The 19,015-nt window shown below is 45.6% G+C and overlaps 1 protein-coding gene across 1 annotated transcript in view; it reads right to left on the reverse strand.

The window, feature by feature from the left end:
* Positions 1–18,126, reverse strand: part of LOC138472640 (putative 4,5-dihydroxyphthalate dehydrogenase) — a 2,792,617-nt gene extending 2,774,491 nt beyond the window's left edge. Inside the window, exon 1 of the mRNA XM_069610912.1 lies at positions 18,033–18,126. The gene's annotated coding sequence lies outside the window, so the exon portion shown is untranslated. The remainder of the gene's footprint in view (positions 1–18,032) is intronic.
* Between the last annotated feature and the right edge of the window lie 889 nt (positions 18,127–19,015).

Raw genomic sequence — 19,015 nt, forward strand, 5'->3', positions numbered from 1 at the left:
AGGGGGAAAGGCAGAGGCATCCGTGCTGGAGGGAGCATCTGAAAGCAGTTATGTACCTGATAGTACCTGCCCAATCTGAGATTTATCTGAATCAATAATAAAACCATGCCTCCAAGGTGATATTTAGGTGATACCAGCAATTTCAGCAATCTGTAATGACCAATAACAGTTCACAACGCAGAGTTCAAATGCCTGAGCAGACAAGGGACTTTGACGAAGGCTGGCTGCACCTTTACCGATCAGCACAGGACAGTTGTTATGTTTGCCATTGGCTCCCATGTGATGCAGAGCTTTTCGGAGGCGAAGCAAGGAGCAAGGGGTCGGGCAGGCGCTGCGAGTGTGGCCAGGCAGCACATTTCGTAGCTAGATCATTTAATCGTGGCAATGCGCCATGGGGGTTGTGCAGATCGGGTAGAAGAGCAAGGTGAGTTGCATGGGAAGTGTTGTGGGTGCGGGCAGGGTGCCTTTGTACCATGGATAACCGTTAAGAATGAAATCAATAAGGCAGCGTCCAATAAACGGAAGGGAGATGAAAGAGTTCTTCTTATCTGAGTCAAGACGATAATAACTGGAAGAGTAGTTGGAGTAGCAGTGCAGCTCCAATCGCAGCCTACAGGAGAAGAATTTGCGAAGCAGTGCATACTAAACATCAGGCATGCAATAACACCACCCCATACCCCAGCATGTCAACAGCCAATAGAAAGCTGTTTTGGACCATGGGGGAGGGACAAAGGGTGGACACTGCAGTGCAATCAATACACGGGCCACAGAAAACGGCTTGGAGTGCCGCATGTTGGACAAACCTTCTAAAGACTGATGCTAGAAGCCCAAGGAGAAGGGAGCCATTCTCCGAGCCTCATTTTGTATAGTGGTAGGATCAGTAAGGATAGTTTGGACAGTGGACTTGTGCTATTTTTGACTTTCACGACGGACAGACAAGCACTCAGGTGCTTGTCTGTCCGTCGTGAAAGTCCAAAAGATGGGTAGGGACCACCCATAGCGATGGGGAAAGTCAGACCTTATAATTCTTTCATAAAATATTGTGAACCATGTCCTCCAAGAGTCTGTCTTTCTTCTGACTTAGTGTAGGGGAGTGGTCCTCTGTGGGCATCGGACAGCAAAGATCAGGGCACACTTTCAATAATACAGTTGAGAAACAATTTACATCAAAGCATACATTATTCAAGTTCCAAAGCAGAAAAACATAAAATATTTATTTCACAAATTTGTGCGAAAAAATAATTAAATTAGTAAGGAATAACTTACATCTCATATTGTGGAAGGTAAGTAATCAAATATTACAAGTCAAAAGTCTGTAAGTTTCTTGGCATGAGAAGTAAATCAGCTTCACATGCCATGAGTAAGGTTAACGTATAGTAACAACAATTTCTAGTATCAAAGCAATTAGATTTGTTGATTCTTGCAATGATCAGATATCACAATAGGTACGAATCTTTTAAAGTTCTTGGAGAGAGATGATGTCTCTAGCAGTCATCGCCTATTAGTTTACTACATGTTTCGGGCAAGTGTGCCCTTGTTGAGTTTAGGATATCTGAGGGAATGGGTGGATTTCTAGAAGTAAGGATATTATGTGTCAGTGTCGTATAAAACACTTCATTTTCACTTCATATTGCTATATAAGTGCCAAATTATTATTTTCAAAAATAATCAATGTTATATTTAAACGGATCAGACATCCTCTGTCACTGACCTTGAGGTGTGTGTGACCACAGTTAGTGGTGTGCTTCATTCATATTCGGCAGTCCAATCGCCGTTTCTGTCAGTGAAAATTTAAAAGCCATGTGTATTGAGTGGTGACATCGAAGTTGTTCTCCTGTGGGACAAGTTGCTAAAATCCGTGCTGGGTCCCACGTGGAGAACGGGAAAAAGTAAACTGTACAGTATATCTCATTGTCCTCATAGGTGACATTGACTCACCTATTTTCCAAAATCATGGATATAATGGTTGGATATTAGATATTGCCATCTTCCAATTCAAGTGCTTTTTAGTTATCTGGTGATTCAGCGAAGCGTGTCTGTGGACAAGGATGTGGATTACATTAGTGGATAGTGTCTCTAAGATGTACTCTTAGCGTATTTTGGCAGTTGTGAATCCATCTTGCAACTGTTATGCTTATTAAAGATATTCTGATGACCCGTTGGGGTACTGTACTCACCAGAAACTGGTGGTTGTCTTCTGACTCGCCACACATAGCAGTGGGTTTCTTCATCTGATCGAGTAAAGCCTCCATACTTTTGTTTGCTTCTGGGATCTAGACATCTTGCACTCTAGTCTTCCATGCCATGGTTAATACATTACTAAGGCCAATTGCTATTTATGTGCGTTCCTCTGTGATCCTTTCTTTTCCTGTGTTCCCCATTAGGGGGCTTGGGTTTCATCACTGCTGGTTGTTGGCAGGCTTTAACACCTCTTTCATCTTCACAGGGCGGCTTCCCTTCTCTCCATCCACTTTTATATCTCACAAGAAAGTTATTAGTCAGAGACAGTGTGCTATTAAACTTCAATTTTTCTAAGAGCTTCCCTTTAGTTCCGGCATGCAGCTAAGCTATAGCTGTGTCTGCTCCGTATTCTGCAGGTGCCCAGAGCTCAGCACTTGAACTCCTGCAAGTCACCCTCTAGGGGGGTGGGGAGCTGAGGCGGACCCACATCCAGGCGTCACCGGAGCACTTACCTTTTTGCAGGCGGGTACTATTGCCCAGAGCTCCCTCTTCCTTTCGACTTGTTTCAACTTCACAACACCTCCTGCTGCTGATTTTATCCCGACTCGAGAAGCCTGCTGGCACCTTCCCTGGTTCCCTGCAAACTCTTGCCTTGAATGTAGTTGGTTGCGCCTCACCCTTCTTTATTCAATTATTTTCTCTGCTAGAGATCTGCTGGCAAGGTATACACCGGCAGGGGGCTCTCACCCCTTTCTCTAATCTCGCGCTCACCACTCCCCTTTTAACCCTTCAATAATGACAGGGCCTCACCGCACAGATGGTCTTTCTTTCTGAGCAGTGGGCGATTCCACCCTCACCTTCACTCCATTGTCGTATCATCTCTCTCACTGGCGGCTGGCTGGGACGTTGTGTGCGCGGGCTGCTGTCCAAACCAAGTTCCTTTTGAGATGGGGAGCTCTCCTCACTCTTCTCCGCTCCCCTGAGCCCGCTGAGGCTTAGTTAAGCTCTGTTTATTGTGGCCCTCATTGATTTAGCTTTTTGGATTTCCTCTCAGAATTGGTGAGTAGAGTGCTAACAGCGCAGGTCTGCTAGTCGGCGGGTGAGCCCATCCTCCCTTCACTCAGTTCATGCGTTGTCTCCGGTTCTGGCGGGCATGTCTTTGTATGCTTGTGCTGCCATCCAGAGCCAATACCTTTTTGAGATGGGGGTCTCGTCTCACTCGTCTTCCCCTTCACCCGAGCTCAGGGAGGTGTAGTTAATCCCAGCTTGTCATTGTCCTCGTTAGTTTTTCTTTTCGGAGCGCTACTGTTAGAGGGTGAGCACAGAACTAATGGGGCACGTATTCCAGTCCGCCATCTTGGCCAAATCCCCAAAATCTCTTTTTATGGTAGCTTCTTCTTATTGACTAATTTCGAAGTGCTTTTATTTATCATACAGGTATTAAAAATTGATGTTTCCAGAAACACCGAAGTATGAGCACAGTACACCCCACACATTGATATTTAGCGGGCAGAGAGATAGTAAAACATAATAAAAGACTAGAACTGTGTATTGTGGCAAGCCATAAGAAAGACTCGGACCAGAGGACATGGATTAAAAGTAATTTTATTTAAATTAAATTTAAATTAAAACTCCTCACTGACCCTACTGCTAAAAGGGAGTCCCCTTACTAACCAAAACTAAGCAACAAGGCTAGTCGATAGTCCAAAATAAAATAGTCCTCAGTCCAAACCTATTCACTAAACTGGCCCTCCCACTTGGTAAAAATGTAAAAGACAATAGGTGGAGTGTTCACACCAGAAGGGGTATGTGCAACCCCTCCCTAAGCACGAAAGCCGAAGGGAGTACGACCATCCCACCTTGGTTGTGCATGGGTCCCTGATTCTTGGTAGATATGTTACCACGGGACAGCCAATGGGGGGGAATGGGTTAGGGAGATGTTGTGGATAGGTAGGAGGAATGAGGGTCACCGGAAAGAGGGTTAGGAATATGTAGTTGAATGGTAGGGAGAGATGGGGGGGCGGGGGTGACCATTCAACCTACATGCATACACCTTGTTTTGTCATGATCTCTGCTTCCAAAAGATCAGGACTTGCCCGACTCCCTTGGAAGCAGACCCATAACCCCGGTTCCGAGTGCCAGCCAGTCCCAATTGGGACCTTTTGGACCATGTCCTGGCGCCAGTGGCACCAGGTTCATAAAGATGCCCAGTCCCAGCGCTGGAAGCGCCGGGCTCATAATGCTTGGGTGGACTTACCTGCAGCAGACCATGCTGCTTACTTACCTGCCAGTTGAACCCCTGATCCTCTTCTGTTTGGGACTACTTTTCCTGTTGGGTGGGGCAGGAGCCACTCCCTAGGTTCAGAACACTGGAACTCTTCTGGAAAGCAGGAACTCTTTTCTTACCTAGGCGTGGCTGTGGAAGGAGACACCTAAGCACTACAGGAGGCTATTTAAACCACACCCGATGGATGAATCTTGCTTTGTGTTATTCTGCATTCTCTGCAGCAGAACGCTCATCGTGTCTTCTGCTTCTGATCCTGGGCCTAAGGGAACAAAGGCTTACCATCCTGGAATCCAGTCTTCAGCAGCACCTGTAAAGACAAAGAAAGAACAGGTTAGCACTAGGGTCTTCAGTGGCAGCGCATCTCTTACCTGGTCCATCGGCTGTCACCAACGCCTCGCGCTGCATTCCGGCATCTGAAAGACAAAGGCTTACCTACTCTTTGCATGCTCCGGAGGTCTTCGCACTGCATTCCGGCATCTGAAAGACAAAAGCTTACCAGCTCTTCGCACGCTCCGGAGGCCTTCGGCGCTGCATCCCGCATCTGAAAGACAAAAGAAGGTGCGTTTAAAGACATTGGGCAACTTTATTACTCACGTGCCATTACTCCTTCCCACGCCGAATCCAGTGGGTATTCCAGCACCCTTCAGCTTCTCTAAAGCTCCGAACTTGTGCCTGCAAGATAAAAGGGACGTTAGTGCGCATCGTGAAGCAGGCTACAAGCGCTTACTTACGTGCTTCCAGGCGCTTCTATTCCTCACGCGGGTTCGATCCTCAACTCTCATCAGCCCGCCATCCGCCATCGCCGGAACCTTGCAAAACAAGAGATATCATTACAAAAGACTTTTAAGACATTTGAAGTGCCCAGAACTTACCGTTCGTGCAGTTAACGACAGACAGCAGTCCTCTGAGGTCAAGAGGCCTGCACCCTTATCCAGTGAAGAAACTGGTTACGGCACCCTGCCCCGAGGCACATGGAGAGCTCGGCGTTCACTTACCTAAGGTGAGGGCGTTAACCTTTGGGGTTCTACAGGAGAAGAGAAAGGGAAGAGGAGAGAGGCACCCAATAACCCCAGTTCATTAAACCCATATTTTCTATCTGCAGACATCTTACTCTTCGAGTCAGACATACAGTGCACAGAGGTCCAGCCCAAAGAGCCAACCGTGTGTTACACATCACCTTTGAAGATACGGCAGTCACCCAGTCAAGACCGGCGCCTCTGCGGGAATCAGGTGAGCGTTACATGTTTGCCCACACTCTTAGGCGAGATTGAGCTGCATTTCGTACCCCTGGAAGAACAATAGCAGTCTTCCTGTTAACCAATGCCTTATACTCTCTTAATATTCCTGACTCCCCATCACCTGGTTAATTGCTCTTACTCCGAAACATGGAGACACATAGATATATGTTGGTGAGCGAAAACACATGGTGAAATGATATACGTAATGAGGCAAACCTAACCATCACTGTGGACACATGTAACATAAAACAAGAAGGTCTTCACACCACATTACTCAAGCGCATGGACTTCCATGTGGTGCTGCTCAACGTTGTCCTATTACCTCACAGAGCTAAATGCATGTCAAGTTCGAATTGTTAGCATTCTGGCCAAAAATGTATATTCATAACTCTCACAGAAACTGTGCAGGCTCTGTGATGGAATTGTGCTTATCTTTGACCTAGGGAGCCTTTCCTGGCGCCCCCGAGCAAGTTGCTGTAGGTGTTGAAACAATTCTCGGCGTGCTGCACCTGGAGAGTTTGTGGGACCTTTTCCCCCACTGGCGCTGTTTGTGGAGTTCACTGCCACTGCATTTAACTGGTTAGTAGTGCACATCACCCTTTAATGCACGTATTTCTATTAGTCTCTGCTAATAGTTCAAATTCTGCATTTGTAGAGAATACCGGGAGAAAGTCTCCCTTCTCCTGGTCCAATAGGTCAACAACGGCTAACTCACCCTGGTCGACTTGGTCAGCCTCCATGCTGCTGTTTGGTAACCTTTTGCCTTATTTTCTGATTCAACAATTTAGGCGAAAGAACCAGGAGAATGACTCCCTTATCCTGGTTTAGCCATTGGCTAACTTTGGATAGTTTCCTGCAACAGTTTTTTTTATCAATCTTTGCACTTTTTTCCAAGCTTCTCTTAGGGCTTGCTTAAAAGTCACACTCCTTTTTGTTTCCAACACAGTTATTTCTTGTCTTTCTTTCCCCTCCTTGTCAGTGAAAATAAGGGGAACTCTTCCCGTAGTGTCCTTGATTTCTTCTAACACTCTGCCAAAGTAGATTGTTATTGTGGCACTCTCTAGCCTGAATGTCTCTTTTGATGATTGTGTTTAGGGAGAGTACTCCCGATATGTTCTTTTTTTCAGTCTCTTTGACACAACAACTGAGACGAGGAAGATTACTAGTGATGTAATCTTCACACTTTATACGTCTGTCCCAACTCTGGAAATGAGGGTGATTACTCCCAAGGCTTTCTTTCCTTTCAATACTCTTGATACAGTTACTACGACAAGGGAAATTAATTGAGATACCTTCTTAATATTCAGTACTTTTGATACAGTGATTAAGATGTGGGAGATTACTCTCGATGCCTTCTCCGGCTTCAGCACCCTTACCTAATCCCCTACCAAATCTCCTGTGACTCCCATTACCTTTTCTCTCTTGGAGCCATGTCTCTGGTTCTTCCTGGGGTGTGTTGGGTCAATGCGTTTCCATGCAATGTTCTCTTTGCTTCTCTTTCCGCTCCCCACTGCCGTGCTTTGGTTCTGCTGGGTCGCCTGTCAGACTGTATAAGCGGAGTTAATGAACCGCTCGGTCCACCTCCTCGTGGTCACGCCACCGTTGGTCAGTTTCCAGCTTCCAGTCAGGCTTGCTCTGTGTCGGCCTTCAAGACTCCTGCAATCTGTTGTCGGCGTCCTCCCGACTGGAGGTTCACTTCCCCTGATGTAGCTTCTTGCTTCTAGGTTTGAACTTCCAGTGTCTGCCAGGCCTCACGCCTGCTTTGCTTGTTACGCTTGCTTTCCCTCTCATTGAATCCTTTCTCCATTTTTATTTCACTCGGGTGGTTCCTCCCCAGTGGAGTGTCGCAGTCTTTTGTTTGTGTCCATTGTGTATTCGTCATGCCTCCTTGGGTCCACCTCTTCCCAGTACCTTCTGTACTTGGCAAAGGAGATATTTGTAGAACTCCATCAATCTTCTTCACAGTACTCCTGGAAGATGAGTTGAGAGCAGACTGTATGTCCATTTAGTATTCCTGATCTTGGTGGTAGCAATCTTTACAGAAAGAAGTATTACAATAGCATACAGTAGTGCCTTCAGATTGTTTCGCGGCAGACTTTATGGGTTTCATGGACTTGAGCGCAAGAGGGTTGGGGTGTTCCATCACTTAATGGCAGTTCTTGTCCCCATGAGGGGAGTCTTTCCCTGTGAGGTCCTGCTTTCTGCCACCCCTAGGGGGGAATGTTGCATAGCGGGCTCACCTTCCTAGCCTCACAGGGGAGAAGAGACGTGATCCCATGAATTGTGTCACTGGGTATTACCTTGTGAAGAACTTATGTGAACATTGTGCAGCTCAGGGTTAATGATAGTCTTGGTTCCTCCCCCTGAGTCCTTGTTTGGGGATCTGCATGAGGTATTTCTAACCAAAACCACTCAGCCTATCAACCAATTTGCTCTCAATTGTGAAGAGATTCTTATTGAGGCCGATACAGACACGATCAATTTTTTAGGCAATCCATGCAAGACTTATAAAAAACTCGATATAGCGGAATGGGCCAAAGAGTAAGATAACATTCTGAAATATAAATTATGTAAAAAATTCAGACAATTACATAGACGTTATGCGAGTACACCATCTTACCTTGTGAGGTTTCCCAATTTCATGTACTATAATATCTTTTTGCGCTTCCGCTGCAACCTACTAGCACTCGAGAGAGGCTGTAGAATTTGTAAAGTGGCCTTATGTAAGGAAACACTTGTGTACAGGCACGTTATAAATGACGTATCATATCATAACCCTTCACAATTGGTTTACAACCTATGTGGGGATCCTGCCCTGGTGTGTAACGGTATTTAGAAATTAGACAGCTGACCCTAACATGATTACAAGTGAGAGATTCTGGGGCAAACTAATGGAGGGTGAATCGACTTCGATCACAATTGCGTTGATCCAAACTCTAATTCTAATCAATTGGACAATAGGAGAAAATATTTATGATTCACCCAATAGAAGTCCATTGTCTATAAGATTGGGTATGAAGGTTGACACTTGCACTGTATTATTGTCCGCATTATTTAGATCTTTATCAGACAATGATAGATGAGTGTTTGTAATATGTTAAAGTGTGTGTCTTATTAGTGGTTAATGTATAACATATTTGTACGTTTTCATAAACTAAATGCGCAATATAAAATGAAAGAATAAAAATGAAGTCATTAACTCTCAGAAGAATGCTTTGAGAAAACACTGGCAGGCAATTAGAGTGCAAAATTTGATGGGAAGGCCTGATTAAAACGAGTTGAAAGAGTTCCCAAGAGGAGGGGTTTTGGACAGGTTGGGGCAGGAACTGGGTGGGACTGGCCATAGCGATTAGTATGGCAATGGGTGGGCAAATAACCAAATGCCTACAAGCTTTGTGTCCCTCCTCATATGCCATTTCTCGCTATCTTTACTCTAATGCAATAGTTTTGGCTTATAGGTGGCGCTGCCAAAAAAAAACACACTCGACCCATCTATCCCAGGTAACTACAGGCCAATCACCACTGTGCCGTTTTTTTGGACAAAACAGCATACCTGTAAGTCCAAAAATTCATTGAGGACAAACCACCTCCTTTGTCTCCGGCAGTCCGGTTTCCGGCCCAGGCATGGGACGGGATCAGCCTTGCTTGACCTAAAAAACCAAATGGACGACTTAAGAGACGCAGGCAAACCCGCGATCCTTCTTCTCCTGGACCTCTCCGCTGCCTTTGATCTGGTGGACCACAAAACCCTATGCCACCACCTCGTTACCGCAGCCAATTTCTCTCTGAGGGCCTGTGCATGGATAACTTTCTTCCTGCAGGATCGAGTGATGAAGGTTTTCTCTGAAACCTCCTGTGCCAACCCTAGTCTCATCAAGTATGGGGTCCCACAGGGTTCCTGCTTAGCGCCCACACTCTATAACCTCTTTACACAACCTCTGTTCAAGATCCTTGACACACTGGGCATCGCATGCACTAACTATGCTGATGACACTCAGGTGCTCATCCTACTCTCAGGGGACTATTCTGCTGACCTTAACACCCTCAACTCCATCTACTGCACAATCCAATCCTGGATGGCTGAAAACTGGCTTTGCCTCAACAGTGAGAAGACCGAACTTCTGCTAATTGGGTCCCTGTTCACATTGGGTAAACTGGATGATCAATATCGCTCACAGTGGATAACATCCCTATCGCTGTAGCCAAAGCCATAAAAACACTAGGCGTCTACATTGAACCTGATCTATCCATGAACAGACAGGTCAACACAGTAGCCGCCACTTCAGCCTACCACTCTAAACTTCTCACCACAGCTAGACCTTTCCTTTCCCTACCCAATTGCCTCACCATTGCTAGGGCAATTATAGGGTCATGGCTTGACTACTGTAATGCCCTCCTCGCTGGCACCTCCCAAAAGAATCTGATCAAACTACAACTAGTACAGAACAATGCCCTGAGGGCTGCAACTGGCATCTCCCGACGAGATCACATCTCTGGGGTCAGGAGGAAAGTCCACTGGCTCCCTGTGAAGGAAAGAATTACCTTCAAGACAGTAGCATTGACGCACAAATGCCTTTTTACGGCCTTGCCCCACCCTATCTAGCTCAAAGAATCTCCATACCCCTTCCAGACCTACCAGAGCTGCCTATACCAACAGAATTACTGTCAATTTCACCCACGGGCGGGCGGTTCCAGCTTTCCCAATATGGCAGCCACCTACTGGAACTCCCTATCCCCCTTCATTAGGATGATTGACTCCCATGCAACCTTCAGGAAAGCTATCAAAACTAGGCTCTTTGTTTGACAGTGCATAAATGCCTTGTGCGGTTTATGCTCTATACACTTATGTATGCCTTCTGCTGTTTTTCTGCTAATCCTGTAACTGTAACATTGCTCTCTGCACCAAGCTTTCTTTGCTGAGGCCGCATTCGTGTAACCTTAAATCAAGCCTTCTTAAGTAGTCTCAAAGCACCTCGATGCCCGTGGGCAGCAGTGCGCTCTATAAATTCAAATAAATAAATAACAGCCCAAACTTAGACCAAATGGTAAATAACGGTTTCCTATGGGTGTCCAGCCATTTCGATCCAAAATACTTCAGATGTATTGCCAACCTTCTCTCAAGCAATTGCTCAAGAGTTTTGTCAGTGAAACATTGCTTGAAAAAAAGACAAGCTGTAAATGTAACCCATTTACAGAAGCACATAACTATACAAGGGTGTGCTAACCTTTGGCACACCAAGCAAGAGCCACGCACGGGCTGCATGAGGCTCAATGGAGGCAACTAATGTATTTAGCTAATGAATGACATTTGCTCAAAGCAGAATGAGAAGAGATGGGAGGAGCGGAATGAGAAAGGCATGCTTTCTAGAAAGCTTGCAACAATCTGAAGCTTAGTCACCGGGGTCAGTTATTCAGTTGCAGTGAAATAACAGGCAGGTGAATGCAATTACTAAATACGCTGCGTCAATTGCATCTTCATTTAAAGATGCAAACGTTATGCGCCGCCACAGAAAATCAATGCAACAGCCCTGATCGTTTCTGGAGCTTCTTTGTGTCAGGGAGACTGGTTATAAGTGATTCGAGTGTTGGCAAAGCCATCAGTTTTGCCTTTTGTGTAGGCATGGGACCCGCATTTGCCAGGCATTGCCATAATGGTACTATCTAGCCATAAAGTGGTACCTCAGCAAGTTATGGCAGTGTGCTATACAAGAGCCAAAACTATTGGCTTTGCCAGTGCTCGCTTTTATCAGGAATTTAGTGCAAGGAACAGATGCAAGAACACAAAGTCGTTATTAATCAAGTGGCTGACAGGACAGTTGGTTAAGACGGTTTTATGTCAATAGTAGTTGGTTTAGCTTGTCTATAGCTCTAATGTAGCCATTACCTTTAATTTGTTTTATTTATTTTATGTGATGGTTTTAATTTCAACCTTTCACATATATAATTATAAAGTGTCCATTACCTTTTCAGAACACTGCTTGGAAAGCAGAGCTAGGCACTGAGATCCCAGAGGGATGTGTTTTGGGCAGGAAGGCTGCAGGTGGTGGGTGGGAGTGGCACAGGGGGCTATGCCATGGCGAGTCAATAGGGTAGGTTGGGGGGGGTAAATAACCTAACACTCCCCACAGGTCGTGCCCCTGCCCACATCTCATCTCTGTCCTTTCCTCACTTCTCATGATAATCGTTTTGGCTTGTAGGCAGCGCTTTCAGCACCACCGAATACCCAAAACATAAAATGTTAGCTTGGAAAATGGGACTATAGTAATGTAGCTCTGTTAGTTACATACCTTTAGACAGTGCTGTCTGTGCATCGTGCAGGTCATTTTTCATTCTCTCCTGGGCCTGATTCTGCCCCCCCCTTCCACCCCGCCCCACCCATCATCTAGAATGGGGTGTTTGATTCAATGCTTCGCAGCATCCATTCCTAAGCTTTTAGCCTGTCTCTGTAAGGGGGAAAAGCTCAGACAAATATCACCCTGGAAAGTGGGGCAGTACAGGCAGCCCTGAACTGCCAAGCCATGCCACTTCTGCGCTAGACCATAGATGGCCCCGGACATATTTGGGCTTCCTTGAACATAATCAGCGAGGGGTAGCTTGGGGCATGTACTTTATACAGCCACAATGTAAATACTATAAAGTGATGGATGGAAAGCTTTGAACCCGTCATAGGCTCCATGAATGGCCCTGCCTTTCGCCCTTTTCACGGTTACAGAGCACCACCAAGTTGGGTAATGCCAGATATTTATTTATTTTCTATTTGTATATGGTTGTAAACCTTTACAAAACACAATACAATCGATACCCTAAGTATGAAAAAGGCAAGATAAAAAAAGAAAGATACAATAAAAAGAATACAAATAAGTTTACATGACTCGTGTCCCTCACAATAATTAAGTCTCCTTAGCCTTGAAAACAGATGTCTAAAGCACCAAGAGGCGTGTGCACCTTATCGAAAATATTCAGTACAAGGACAGTCGGGAAAGGTGCAAGAACTCTGTCGTGCAATACGAGTGGTGTCATGTTGCCCACCACTGCAGGATGCCCGTGTGCCAAAGTAGTTTTCTTTAAGGTATGATTGGTGCATTGTATAAACGCACTGTTCCCTCGATATCAGATACTTTCTTTCCCAGCACGTGCGCCTATTAAAATGGAATATAGAGGCATCTATTTGTTGAATGTATTGATGCTTTCTATAGTAACTCTTTCATAGCCCTTAGGACGCACTTGCCACAAGCAAGACCAAATAAATGGTCCATGGCGAGTGTAGCAGAGATGAATCAAGGCCAGACTGGAGGGGCCAGAGTGTCAGACCTGTCATCCCATGAAAACGATGCAGGAACTTCTCAAAGAGTGCAGCGTGTCCCAGGACATTCTTTAAGGGCAGAGGGAAAAGTGCAGCCAGTTATCCTCATTACAAACTGCAGTAGAGCAATGGAGGGAAAGAAGAAAGCCAATTTACCACCAGATCAACCATCAGGACTAGTGTTTGACTGGAGAAGGGAAGTAGTTCTACAGAGCTTAGGCCTAGCTCTGATGGATCCACAGCTAGGACGAGCTGCTATCCCGCTGGGCAGAAGGATTGCACTGGTGCAAAGATTGCGTGACTGCATTGGGCCCCGTTTCTGAATGAACTGCGAGCATTGTGGTAGGCTTTTTTGCGGACAGAGACTGGACTTTTTTTTTTGTGTGTGTATATGGTTAATCAATACAACCTTGACACAAGAGAAATAGAATCACCGTTAAAAATGCTATTCAATCAGTCATGGGACATATACAAAACGTTTCCATTCAGAACACCCATAAAAATCCATATGAAAAAATAGTCAACATCTCCTATAAATATTGAATATCCACAGAAAAATTATATCAAAAAGCATCTACATTATAATTTCAACAATTAAAAACGTGCAAGGCAAAAAGCCCATTAATAATTTGTTGGTTAAAACACATCCAATCATTCTTTCAAATGCAATCCAAATAAAAGCAGTAGCAGCTACAACTAAAGGCGATCCAGAGAAATGTTGAGCCCAGAACTGATCATACACAATATTCTCAATGCACCCAAGAAACCTACTATATCCCTTCAGATATTTCAGACTCATCTTCTCGCATTGTATTAACACATGTCAAGCAGTTTCTGTATTGATTTTACAGAGCCTCTGAGAGTATGGTGTCTTGGACATTAAAACGGAGATGCAAAATAAAATGGATTAATGTTCGATTTTGGGTAGTAACTATATAAGGAAAGCGATTTGGAAAGTAAAACCTCTGCCTTGCGTAATCACGGTACTTACTTTTCTCTGCCAAATGTTTAGACCGTTCACTTCTGCCCCAAACCTTTGCTTTCTTCGAGCTCTCTCATAATCAATCCGAGATTTAACGGCAGTTCAGTGGTCCACCCTATATCCTTGTGGAAGTCCTCAATCGCCGGAATATATTCATCATAAACATAAACCATGTCCCTATTTAGCTTATTAAATAGACCCAAAAGGGATAAGCCGTCCATATCTGCATCAACCATTTGAAAATAGAACAAGCTGCTGGCTATTCTCCACTGGGTTAAAATGGAAGTTGGGCCCAATTCACAGCACAGAGCCATAACCGGGATAGTTAGGCAACCCTAATGCGGAACGCCATACCTTCCCTCTAAGCATTGGATCCACCCGATTTTACTTTTCCAGGAATACTTCCAGCCCATACAGTACTGTAAGGTACTATACTGGCAACGTATAACTTAATCATACCACCCAGAGATAACCCTCCTCCTTAACAAAAATGTCAGATTGAATAAGGTGGTATTTTGCCATTACTTCTGGGAAAATTGATTTATACAGAACTGTGTCTCCTTAAACAGTTCCCAACCGTGATACCTAAATACTTAAATTGAGTGATTTATCACATAACCTCCATGCATACTTCTTGTTACTCCTTTTTCAAACCACCGACAACCATGATTTTTGTCTTATTGATATTCATCACAAACGCATTTTCTTTGGAAGTCCGATTGCTGTCTTATCCAGTAGCATGGTGTCATCGGTGTAAAATAGCCAGGGTAACGCTGTAATGCCCACCCTGGGGGGGATGATTGTTGATATTTTAAAAGGCCACATCCATATCAGATACATAAAGATTATATAACAAAAGGGCCATCACACACCCCTGCTTGAGGCCCCGATTAGTGTGAATCGATGAAGATACTCACTATCCTACTCCTGCTACACCCTACTAACCCCCACCCCTCCACTTTTCATTACTTTTTGTACGAGGTGAAAACCTAAAACGAGTTTCATACTACATGAGCAGCAAAACTACCTTCTACTCCTACTGGCAGGGTTGTGCTCCCTTAACTGCGTTATGTTGCAAAATATGTATGTATAGTAAGTAACATGGACCCTGGTGCATCATTCTAGGTGCAAAACTTTGCATATGCATATATTCAATAATGCATGTATTCAGGTTGAATTCCATTCGTTATTACTGTACATGCTGTCACCTTTACACACATCCATATAAATGCTACGGTTGCAGAGGTCTTGTTTTACAGCACTTGTGATATGGGGGCCGTGGCTCTACATTCTGCCTGTGCCTTGTTGGAGTAACGGATGAAACGTTGCCTGTTCCTCACCCCTCCTCGTGTCGAATCTCCAGCGGGAAAGGAAGCGGAGTGTAGCTGGTGAAGTGTAGGGCGACCAGATGTCCCGTTGGAAACTGCAGTGGTGCCAGTTTTTTTGTAGCGGTCTTCAAAGCTGGCAAGCAGGAATGCACATTCTCGCACAGAAGAAATGCCGAATTGTACAACTTAAGATAGTGTTAGTTTGTCATATATTAATTATAATATGTGTTTCTTTGAAGAGTAACCCTTAAACCCCCTTCTTCAAACGCTACTGAAGCGTAGTGCCTTGACAGCCACTTTCCAGGGATGTCATTCAGGGGTCACACCTGTAACCCCCGAGGTCTCCCTTGCTACCCCTAAAGCATGTGGCTCTGTGTTTCTTGAGTGGCTTGTTTTCTGATAGCTATTGCGGGTAAGATAGCTCAGTGGGTTGAGCACTCGCTGCTGCAATGTACGTGTGCTCTGGAGGTTCAGCTCCCAGCAAGGTCAAATAAGTACCAACGCAGGTTGGGTGATATTGTATGTATATTTGCTCTATATGAAAGCTTACGCGCATTGCGGTTACCAGTCAAATGGTCGAAAACATTTGGTCGACAGACAATTTGGTCGACACCATTTGGTCGAATGCCAAATGGTCGAATTTTTTTTTTTTTTTTTTTTTACCCATTTTTGGGTTTTTTTTGGGGGGTCCCCCCCCACCCCCTTTTTTTTCTTTTTTCTTTTTTTTCCCCACACGAAAACCCACAAAACACATATATATATATAAAAAAAAAAAAATTCGACCATTTGGCATTCGACCAAATTGCGTCGACCAAATTGCAGTCGACCAAATTGCAGTCGACCAGTTGACTGGACACCATATATTAACACATCATTATCGTTTGGCCTTGGACGTCTGCTTGCATTCACAGTAATTTGGTAAATGGGCCTATACGAGCTGATATTAACAATACATAAGGTGATCAGTATGAAATGTATATCACTTTACAGTGATATCGTGACCATATTTTTCATAGTGTACTTAGAAACAATGCTATGTGATGCCACTTCCTGTTTTGTCAAGGGGTGAAAGGTCGTGTTCCATCGCTTCCTGTGATGTGGCTTCAGGGTGGGGTCAAATGACATCACTTCCTGTGATGTCGTCAGAGGTCAAGGGTCATGTGATGTCACTTCCGCTACCTCTGGCATTTTGGTGGAATGACGTCCATGCCGGTCTTAGTGGCGGCAGCGCCCCAGGCAGAAAAATAACAATTCCCCCCCCCCGCACCCTTGGTCAGTTGTGGGGGGGGGTTGTTGGAGGCGCCAATAGGTCTTTTCGGTGGTGGTAGAAGGCGTCCATTTGAAATTAAATGTGCTTGCAGGCGCATTTAACAGGGTGCTGCTGCACCCTATTAAGATGATTATCTCCCTGCACCGGAGCAGGGAGTTAATCACTGGAATAGGGCGCTGATGCAAGCATCAGCGCCCTACTTTGATGAAAACCGCCCCGCTCCCGTGTCGCAGAGGGCAGGTAATGATCTCAATAGGGTGCAAGCACCCTATTGTTGTTAAATGCGCCTGCTCCCGCATTTAATTTCAAAAGGACACTTCTCCCATCACGCCAGCTCGGGCTAGCCCTTGAAAGGCTCCCCGAGCTGGTGCCCTGGGGGGCTATGGCGCCCAGGGCGGTCGCCCGGCCCGCCCTGCCCCAAGGCCGGCCCTGATGGGTTCTATGTCATAATGTCCCTGCAAAAATATTGCATGGCAAAAAAGTCACCAGAAAAAGGGTCGTTTTCTGCAGGGACATTAACACATTGAACATGTGGGGGACACCCCTGCTACCCTTGGCCCCATATATATATATATATGTGGCCTCCATATATAATGTTACCACAACCTTTTCCCGGCGACATTATGTATAACGACCATATATATATGTTATGTTATGTTAGCAGTACTTGTATAGCGCACCGTCACCAACGGAATTGGTCCCCAGGCGCTCTGGCGGATCTGTAAACAGGGCCACGGTGGGTAGGGTTAGTCGGGAGGAGGGGAGAAGGAGATTGGGAGAAGTGGTGTGCTGTTGGCAGCTTCAGCTCGGTATACACCGAGTGCTGGGCTTTGGTGCTAGTATCGGTTCTATCATCATATACCCTTTTATGTTAGTTGCCATGTCTTGGTTTTTTACTTTATAAAACTGGTCACCCTAGTGAAGTGGGTATCCCGTTTAAGTGTATGGGATGCAATTGGCTTATTGGGGGGATGAAGGGGAGTTCACATAGGACGACACTCTCCAAATGAGGGAACCGATGGGCACGTTTGCTTTTCTTCGGGTGTTGGACCATCAGTAATTCCTATGGATAATGTAATTTAAAGTTGAGTGGTTGAAAGGTTTGCGAGATGGAGATGGCCGCCTGTAGTAGCTTCTTAGACAATCTGAATTACCAAACAAATACTGGCAAACAATCTTGGAAAATAACCGGCATTTGCTTGTGTGCATTTTATATCAAACAACCCTATCAAGACAGAAGTGCCTATCCCCTTTAAGCGCTATGCGCGCATCATATGTAAGCAGACTTGACACCTGAGCAAAGGCAGAGTGAGACGGAGACAAATAGCGGTCACGTGAATGAATTCTGCTTCTATTCGGAGGTTTGGGTAATTCATAACGCACAGCTCCGACACTAGGTTTGGGCATAAAACCGTTGGCTATTAAGAAAAGTCGTCTGCTCACCTCCTGGTTCCGTGCCTTTAGCATTCGATGTGAAGCGAAGTGGTGGCGGGACCAGGCATGGACTGAACGCAGCGGGGCAGGAGGTAGAGCGCCTGGCAGCGTCGCCGTGTGAAGGAAGCCTGCAGTCTCCACTGCTCTTCAAGGCAGCCGCAGACCGACCAGGCCCTCTAGCGGTCACCAGAATACACTCGCTCGCAGGGTGCGCCCGGCACAGCGCAGATTAGGGCCATTATTCAACATTATGCTGCTTTGACATATCCGATGAAGTCAGTCAACCGGGAAACGGTCCAACCATGAAAATAGTATATCTGTTTATGAAGGCCTGTACAGCGGAAGCATATCGTGTAATCACTGAACTTCTTCTTAAGAAGATGGGGAGACTGGTAGCGTGGGTTGGGCGCTTGCTGCAGCGATGCGTGTGGCCGTGGGTCACAGGTTAGATAGAATTCCTGTGCTGCTCATCCTTTAAAGATTCCAAGGACGATCAAAATGAGCACAAGCTTCAAGATGTAACAAGCAGAATGGACCCCTTACCTTGTTATGTAAATGTGTATTTTCAGTGGCGTCGCCAGGGCACAGAGGGGGCCAAAGACAAAAGTAGGGGGGCCAGAGACAAAAGTGGGCTGGGGGGCGCCTATTTGATTTATTTTTGCATTTTTTTTAAAGCGCTCACACAGCCCGGGGTAGGGGGCATGGGGGCGCTGAAGGTAATGGTGATGTCACAAGCACTCCTGCAGAGAGGCTTTTGTGCAGACCAACTACCCAAACCCCACTGCACCTCCCCTCCCATCAGAATGCAGGAACTAAACCATTCAGTGACTAATGTTCCATCACTGTGCAGACATTTGCCTTAGTGACTGTCACAACTGACACCACAAATGGAGAACACAGTCACTGCTCCCATTAGGTAGGGGGGGGGGTTACAAGGAGGGGCCCAGGATTTCAGAGGGGGGTACGCCCCCTCCCCCAGGCCCTGCCCTAGC

Source organism: Ambystoma mexicanum, chromosome 8 (genome assembly GCF_040938575.1).
Source record: "Ambystoma mexicanum isolate Mex_15411 chromosome 8, UKY_AmexF1_1, whole genome shotgun sequence".
NCBI lineage: Eukaryota > Metazoa > Chordata > Amphibia > Caudata > Ambystomatidae > Ambystoma > Ambystoma mexicanum.